The 9,129-nt window shown below is 44.1% G+C and overlaps 1 protein-coding gene across 1 annotated transcript in view; it reads right to left on the reverse strand.

The window, feature by feature from the left end:
• LOC127594619 (EMILIN-3) overlaps window positions 1-3,964 on the reverse strand; it is a 45,967-nt gene extending 42,003 nt beyond the window's left edge. The window contains exon 1 of the mRNA XM_052056494.1: window positions 3,813-3,964. The gene's annotated coding sequence lies outside the window, so the exon portion shown is untranslated. The remainder of the gene's footprint in view (window positions 1-3,812) is intronic.
• Window positions 3,965-9,129: the final 5,165 nt, after the last annotated feature.

Raw genomic sequence — 9,129 nt, forward strand, 5'->3', positions numbered from 1 at the left:
TCCGACTGAGGACCATGGTTTCAGATTTGGAGGTGCTGATTTTCATCCCAACCGCTTCACACTCGGCTGCGAAACGCTCCAGTGAGAGTTGGAGAGCCCCGCTTGAAGGAGCCAACAGCACCACATAATCTGCAAAAAGCAGGGATGCAATACTGTGGCCCCCAAAACGGACCCCCTCAACGCTTCGGCTGCGCCTAGAAATTCTGTCCATAAAGGTTATGAACAGAATCGGCGACAAAGGGCAGCCTTGGCGCAGTCCTACCCCCACTGGAAACGATTCCGACTTACTGCCGGCAATGCAAACCAAACTCTGACATCGGTGGTATAGTGACCGAACAGCCCGTATCAGGGGGTTCGGTACCCCATACCCATGAAGCACCCCCCACAGAACTCCCCGAGGGACACGGTCAAACGCCTTCTCCAAATCCAGAAAACACATGTAGACTGGTTTTGCGAATTCCCACATACCCTCAAGGACCCTGCTAAGGGTGTAGAGCTGGTCCACTGTTCCACGGCCGGGACGAAAACCACACTGCTCTTCCTCAATCTGAGGCTCGACTTCCTGACGGACCCTCCTCTCCAGCACCCCTGAATAGACCTTACCAGGGAGGCTGAGGAGTGTGATCCCTCTGTAGTTGGAACACACCCTCCGGTCCCCCTTTTTAAAAAGAGGGACTACCACCCCGGTCTGCCAATCCAGAGGCACTCTCCCTGTTGACCACGCGATGTTGCAGAGGCGTGTAAACCAGGACAGCTCCACAACATCCAGAGCCTTGAGGAACTCCGGGCGGATCTCATCCACACCTGGGGCCCTGCCATCGAGGAGCTTTTCAACCACATCGGTGACTTCAACCACAGAGATAGGAGAGCCCACCTCAGAGCCCCAGGCTCTGCTTCCTCCAAGGAAGGCGTGTTGGTGGAGTTGAGGAGGTCTTCGAAGTACTCTGCCCACCGGTTCACAACGTCCCGAGTCGAAGTCAGCAGCGCCCCATCCCCACTGTACACAGTGTTAGTGGTGCACTGCTTCCCCCTCCTGAGACGTCGGATGGTGGACCAGAATTTCCTCTAAGGCGTCCGGAAGTCGGCTTCCATGGCCTCACCAAACTCTTCCCACGCTCAGGTTTTTGCCTCGGCGACCAACGAAGCTGCGTTCCGCTTGGCCAGTCGATACCCGTCAGCTGCCTCTGGGGTCCCACAGGCCATTAAGGCTCGATAGGACTCCTTTTCACCTCTTCACCTCCTTCCTTTCACCTTTTCACCTTGGTGCCTCGTAGCTCTTGACTACAAAAAAATACCTTTTCTGTTCTCAAGAAAACAAACTATACGTGCGATTGTCGAATGTTTTTAACAAGAGCAATCTGGTAAAAAAATCCCTTTTTTTGGTACACGTATTTACATTAAAAGAGAAAAAGAACACATCCGGTCCCGTTTGCAAAGTATCGTTGAACACGCCACACGGAGCAGAGACGTGACTGCGTAATACCAAAGAATGGTGGTCGCAGTGAAATGCGGGTTTGCGCCACGAACACAATCAAACGAATGAAAAATAACGACATGAACAACTTGATACAGCAAGATAAAAAAACTCTCCCGTTTTTTTAATCTCTTTTTAACTCTTCACGTTCCAAAAACATACATGGCAGGCTGATTGATCACTCTAAATCAGGGGTCCCCAAACTACGGGACATTTGACCCGGCCCTTTAACCCTCCTGGTGTTCTCGGGTCAAAATGACCCATCACTTTGTTAAAAACGCCCCAAAACCCTCCTAAATTATCATTTAATTTGAAATTTTATGACTTTTCCTAGATTGTCCCCAACTGCAGAAAAATGGAAATGTTTTTATTCACATTTCCATTGAATGTACAAAAAAAAGTACAAAGGTGGTCTTCGGGGTAAAATGACCCATGACGCAAATGGGGTTGAAATCAAGGTCACAAAGTTATTTACACACCATAGAATGTTTCAGTGTTTCAGTTGTCTCAGATCAATTAGTAGAACACGTGCACAAGACGGTAGCAGACATAAACAAGACAAGATAGGTGGCGTTCTCGTAGATGGCAGAACTTTTTTTGTGGTTTTCAAGGGGCTATAAAGAGAGAGAGTTGTTTAGTTATTATTTCCTGTTTTTTCTGTGAAGAACTCAGAGAGAGTTTTTAAGTTATTATTTATTTCATTAATAGTGTTATTATTTGTTTCCTGACTCTTTTTTCTGTAAAGAACCTGGAAAGGGTAATTTGGTTATGTGTGGCTTTCTGGGAACCATTAAATTTTTTAAGCTCCCCTACGATCGTTGATGTTATAAACTGACACCGGCCCCCCATCAGAGAAGGGAAAAGTTATGTGGCTCTCACAGGAAAAACTTTGGGGACCCCTGCTCTAAATTGTTCCTAGGTGTGAGTGAGGGTGTGCATGGTTGTTCGTCTCTGTGTGCCCTGCAATTGGCTGGCTACCAATTCGGGGTGTCCCCCGCCTACTGCCCGAAGACAGCTGGGATAGGCTCCAGCACCCCCGCAACCCTCGTGTGGATGAAGCGGTTCAGAAGATGAATGAATATATATATACAGTATATATATAAAACACTATTAAATTATGGAAGTTACGCAAGAGTACACAGTATGGCACCTGAGCTCCACGAAATATGTTAGTCCGGATCAATTGACAGTACTATATTATCCATCCATCCACCCTGAACTGGATGCCAGCCAATCACAGATTTACCACAGATATTGATATTTCAATTAGTTGTTCTTATTCTGCTATGTGTTGTGCTCAAGTCTATCCATCCATCCATTTTCTGATCCGCTCATCCTCACGAGGGGCGCGGAAGTTGCTGGAGCCCATCCCAGCTGTCTTCGGGCAGTAGGCAAGGTACACCCTGGACTGGTTGCCAGCCAATCGCAGGGCACACACACCGATGAACCATCCGCACTCACACTCACAGCTCGGCACAAATTAGACCTGCCAAGCATGTTTTTGGAATGTGGGAGGAAACCAAGGTACCCGGAGAAAACCCACGCAGAACATGCAAACTCCGCACAGGAATGCCAGAGCCGGAATCAAACCCTGCACCTCTGCACCGTGAGACCGATGTGCTCAGCAGCCAGCATCGTGCCGCCATGTGCTCAAGTAGTTCACTTAATTGTTCTGACATTGTTTTCTGTGTCATTGTCAGAGTGACATTTTGTTGACTGAACCTTTTTGTGTGTTGAGTTGATAGGCAAATGCTTGTTTGTTGAACAGATACAAGACTGAATGTGGCTCTGCTCCTGCCAAACTGTGTTGCAGGTCATGTTTATTTCTTGACTGACAAGATGGTAATGGCGAACCAACCAGATATTGTGATCATAGATAAAGGGCAGAGGAAAGCCGTTGTAGTGGATGTAGCGATACCAAATGATGGAAACATCAGAAAGAAGGAACACGAGAAACTCCAGATATACCAAGGTCTCAGAGAGGAGCTGGAGAGAGCCTGGAAGGTAAAGGTGACAGTCGTGCATGTGGTGGTCGGAGCATTCGGGGCAGTGACCCCCAAACTAGATGAGTGGTTGCAACAGAAACACAGCGGACATCGCAGTCCAGAAATGTGCAGTGCTGGAAACAGCAAGGATACTGCGCAGAACCATCAAGCTTCCTGGCCTCTGGTCGAGGACCCGAGCTGAATGAGGTGTGTATATATATATATATATATATATATATATATATATATATATATATATATATATATATATATTGCCATACATACTCTACTCTGTTACACAACTTTGAACACTACAAGTAAAGCATAGCAAAGCTGTTTTTGTTTCCAGTTACCAGACTTTAATCTGTTGTTCAATTGGCCTCGTTCCGGACCCCTTGGAGAGCTGCTTGTGTGGGTAGTGTGGCAGTACTAGCTTGGGTGGTTTGAAGAGGGCTGTGACTGGGACAAACTGGCAGCATTATTTTTTCTAATGTCATGTCATAAAACACTTTCTAACATCACTTTGATGTTTTCATAATTGTCTTGTGGGTTTTTTTCTTCCGTGTGTGTGTGTCATTTTTGTGTGAATGTTTTTCTTTTTTGAGTGCGTGTTGGCTTGTGCAGCACCAGTACGTGGCGTGGAAATTTACGTTCTCAATGTCGATTGGCTGACGACAACCAGGGGTGTACTGGGCCCACATGTGGGCTTGAAATACTGACAGAAGCAGGGATGGGCTTCTGTCAGTCCGACCAAATGTCAAGTCAAGTCAAGTCAACAGTATTTATAGAGCACTTTCAAACAGCCATCGCTGCATACAAAGTGCTGTACATGGAGCGATTTAACATACACAATAAACAGTAACACGAATCGGTAATAAAGGCGGTAGGTAGAAATCACCAAGCAGTAAAATCAAGAACAAATCTAAGTCATGCTCCTTCACTGTGGTTAAGTACAGCCGAGCATGCTCTTGGCTGACTACAGCCGTTGTGATGCCTGAAATGCCAAAGGTCTTAATTTGAAGTTTAAAAGGGCTTACTTTAACCAGAATCCAATTTTGCATTGGGGTCAAGGGTAGACTACAATCCAAGTCACTTGTACTCCTGCTCCTGTCTATAAATGCTCATTGTCATTCTTCGTCTTCTTGGTTCAGTGGTGGACTAAATGTCTTTGGTGCATATCGCCATCTACTCTACAGGAAGTACAATGCGTTTCAATTTTTCATCTATGAAAGCAAACCTGCTTGTATTCCCTGTGACCAAACACAAGCGGACATGCGGGTGAAAAACGTACATCCGTCAGTGATCGACTGAGAGGTCTGTCAATGTTTAATACGGTTAGGTTGTGTTATGTTACGTTGGCGGACGAAATTCTCCTTTTGTCAATATTTAGTCTGTCTTTTTTTTCTCCATCCTTTGTGAGAATAACGAGTTTGTGCTTGGAAGTGAAATATATATAATATATATTTATAACAAAATATAAATATTAAAAAAAGTCATTATTATTTTAAAAAAGAAAACAAAGTGCAACTACATTTGACACCTTTTAAAAGTAAATAAAACAAACTATAATCGTCGGAAAAATATCCTGCATTTTTGTTTGTCAATTAATATCACAGATGAGCTTTCAGTGTTCATTTTAAATGCATTCATTTTGGCTTTCCTGTAAATCCATAGCTACAGAAGATTTTAAGAATTGAAGGTTATTTTACTTGAAGGAAAAGTGTGAGGCATACGTCCTGTGCCATATTACATATACAGTACTTGTACATTTACATTTATAAGATTCAAATGAATGCCTGCTCCTGGACTTCTTCTTCACCTCTTTTTGCTGCATATACAGTAGGTTGGGTTATGTATGGTGACAGTCACCCTCCACCTCCCAAAAACGTATTGAAAATACTTGCAGGATGACACCTACCTGACTGAAACGTCTCTTGCTTAATGGCTCACATGTGCTGCCACATTCTGGATTGGCACTTGGCCACTTGCTCACTTTCTGGTCTATTACAAAAATACATCTATAAATCAGGCCAAATGTTTCTCTGCACCACATAAATCTCGGAGAGGTGATTCTTTCTGCTGTGGAAACTGCCAGAATTGGTCACATATGTGGTGCGACGTTGGGTAGAAAAGAAGACGAGAAAACCCAAGTGAAGACCGCACTAAATGTGCCAGCAACCATTGGCATCATTAACTACAGCAGCGTTGAGACCAGAGAATCTACTGGGGTACGAGGGGGGAAAAGTAAAACTGTGGCTGAATACAAGACATTGGGAGTCAGAAGTGACATCATTGCATTTCAAGTGCAAACTGCGGCTTTGGTTACAAACTCTTCATGTCCACCATACAGCAAGCTAGTATTTTAGGGCTAAGACTGCAAGAGATAAATGCAAGTCCATTGGAGCCGAACCCAGCCGGAACCTGCCAGTCATTCACAGGGGGCACATACAGTATAGGTCAGGGGTGGGCTACCTGCAATCCTCAAAGTCTCAAACTTGGGCCTTAAACTGAACAGTGATTTCAAACTTGATCGCCAAATTGGTGCCGTTGTCAAATCCAGCTTCTTTCACCTTAGACAGCTGGCCAAAATAAAACCTCTCCTCTCACATTAACACTTTGAGACAGTAATTCATGCCTTTGTCACTTCCCGGCTCGTGGGAGGTCATTCCAGAGAGAGGGACCAGCAACAGAAAAGGCTCGATCCCCTCCGAGCCTGAGTTTAGTTCTTGGTATTTCTAATAATGTCTGGTCCACAGACCTGAGGCGCCGGGCAGGTGTGTAGGGGCGGAGGAGCTCAGAGAGGTAAGGTGGCGCGAGATTATTCAGAGATTTGAAAACAAATAAGAGGATCTTGAAAATAACTCTAAAATGTATGGGGAGCCAGTGAAGGGATGCCAGAGTAGGAGTTATGTGCTCCCTCTTACGAGTACCAGTCAAGAGCTGAGCAGCGGCATTCTGGACCAGCTGAAGGCGCTTAATGGAGGACTGGCGGACTCCAAAGTAAAGGGCATTGCTCCTCGCTGCCCATCTTCAAAACCCTCCTCGAAACTCACTTGTATTCTTTGGAATTCGACTCAGCATGACTTAGATTTGTTCTTGGTTTTACTGTTTGGTGCTTTCTACCGCCTTTATTACCGATTTGTCTTACTGTTTATTGTGCATGTTAAATTGCTTCATGTACAGCACTTTGTATCCAGCGATGGCTGTTTGAAAGTGCTATATAAATACAGTTGAGTTGAGTTGACTTGACTTGACTCAAAGAACCATTTGGACTGTCTCCCATCGAACAATAAAAAGAAAAGCAAACAACTAAACACTGGGAACCACAAAATCCTTTTACAATCTAAAGTGAAAATAAATGTGTTGCATTTATGAAATTATATGACTGCCCCAGAGTCCCCAAAGTTGAACAACTTTTTTAAAAGATCTTTGTTTGAAGCTTACTTTCAAATAAAATAATTACTTTCTTTCTGGGTCCTCCTTGAATTTCCATCCATCCATCCATGTTCCGATTCGGTGGGGGTGCTGGAGCCTATGCCAGCTGACGGGCAGTAGGCGGGGGCACCCTGAACCAATTTCCAGCCAATCACAGGGAACACAGAAACAAACAACCATTTGTGCTCACACTCACACCTAGGGACAATTTGGAGTGTTCAATCAGCCTGCCGCGCATGTTTTTTGGAATGTGGGAGGAAACTGGAGTACCCGGAGAAAACCCACGCAGACACGGGTGGAGCATACAAACTCCACACAGGAAGGCCGGAGTTGGAATCGAACCCGGTACCTCTGAGGTTGATGCACTAACCACTTGACCACCAGGCCTCCCTTTTACCTAATAATGTAGAAAATATATCAGCAAAAACATTTGCAATTTTGAGATTTAATTTACCTGGTTAATATGATTTTTTTTCCTCCTGAAAAGCACACAGCGCCAGCACATGAGGGAAGGAAGACATCACCCTCATCTATATTCCAACAAATCCGCGTCGACAAATTATTTCAAAGCATCACTGTAAAGCCCTGAAAGCATGACCATAATCTTGCAAAGAGAAAGAAAAGAAAAATAAATCGTGCAAAGCTTTCACAGTGAACATCTGCTTGGCTTGGCTTTTCTTTCCTCGCTAAACGACTGCTGGCAAGCCACTTTCAAGCAAGGTCTACCTGACGATCGGCTTCAGTCTGAAATGTTGAGCTCACATAAAAATGGAAGATGAACTCTTTGACCTGATAATCGTTGGACAACATGTTTAGGATATTTTAAAGTCAATCATCAAGGTTCCTCTTAAGAAGTCCAGAGAACAGCATTGACAGTAAGTGCAGACGGTATACAGAGGCCAAATCCTTCGCTGCATTAATACTTTGCGGGGAATACAATTGTGCATTTGGGATTTTTTTTTCCGTCGCTAATTACATACGCAGTCGTGCTTTGGCTGCAAATACTCCGCTCATTTACCACACATACCCAAAATGTGTTTAATCCCTACATCTGATTCCTCTAACAGTCCAACCACAAGTTCGAAGCTCATCATTAGACTGAGCATTTACTCTGGCCAGAGCAGAACACAAGTTGCGGTTGAAACCAACTTCACACGATCATTCATTCACCCAGGGCGTATGCATAAGAGTTTACTGTCAGAATAAATAGCATTCAAATCTTAATTCGGGAGTCGAAAATCCCATGTCGACTGCAACTGGTGAGGATAAAACATGCAACTCAACCACTGCGCCATGGCTTTTCTTTCATTTAAATTCCTCCCACTTCTCTCGACTTCCTGATCTGGCGTCTTCAAAGTGGCGCAGTGCGCGGCGGCGGCATGCACCTGTGCCAATAAACATTAAAGCATTGCACCGGCGTGTATGGCTCAAAACAGAAATCCTTTTTCTGTTTTAAACCAAAGCATGATGTGCGTTCTGCAAATGTTAGCACATGTGACAGGATGAAGATGCTGATGCTGATGCTGACAATTTGTGTGCTGATATGCATTTTGTTCAGCGTTTATTGAGAACAGAACTTGCTTCCCTTACGGTGCCAATGGTCACTGTGAACTTTTATTCATGTTCACGAGTCATCAACCTAATAGCATAATTTCCCAGGGTGATTTTTGCTTACTTACACGATATCAATTAAAAACTACCAATGTACCTGCTAATTTATTTATTTTTTCCTTTGGGTCTGGTAAGATTCTCAGTGATTTGTGTCACAGTAATCCACAAAGGTTGAATTAAGGCAGCAGGATTCTTTGTTGAATTTGTTGTGGTTCTTGGTTTTGTTTTGTTTTTTTCTTCAGAAAAATGTTTAAAAATGACTCAGGCCAGCCGCACACTGTAGTTGAATTCGACTTGGATTGGGTCATCACACACACAAAAAAAAAAGACAGTTGGCAACTTACACCTGCACATTGACCGATTTGATCTTGGGATGACGTTAAACTGCCAGCCTGTATATGCTTTTGAGGCGCCACACTATATTAGTATTACTTTTACTGATCGTAAAAAGATTAAAATGACACTCAAGGGAGAAGACTATTGCCACAGAGAGAGGATGCGGGCGAAAATACAGTCTGTATAAAAAGGAACAAAAACTGAATAAGTTGATTAATAAAGCACAGCGTGTCAGAGCCCTAATTGAGAGAGAGAAATTGCTAAAGTGGATTGCCTTCTCCACTGGCT

Source organism: Hippocampus zosterae, chromosome 2 (assembly GCF_025434085.1).
Source record: "Hippocampus zosterae strain Florida chromosome 2, ASM2543408v3, whole genome shotgun sequence".
Taxonomy (NCBI): domain Eukaryota; kingdom Metazoa; phylum Chordata; class Actinopteri; order Syngnathiformes; family Syngnathidae; genus Hippocampus; species Hippocampus zosterae.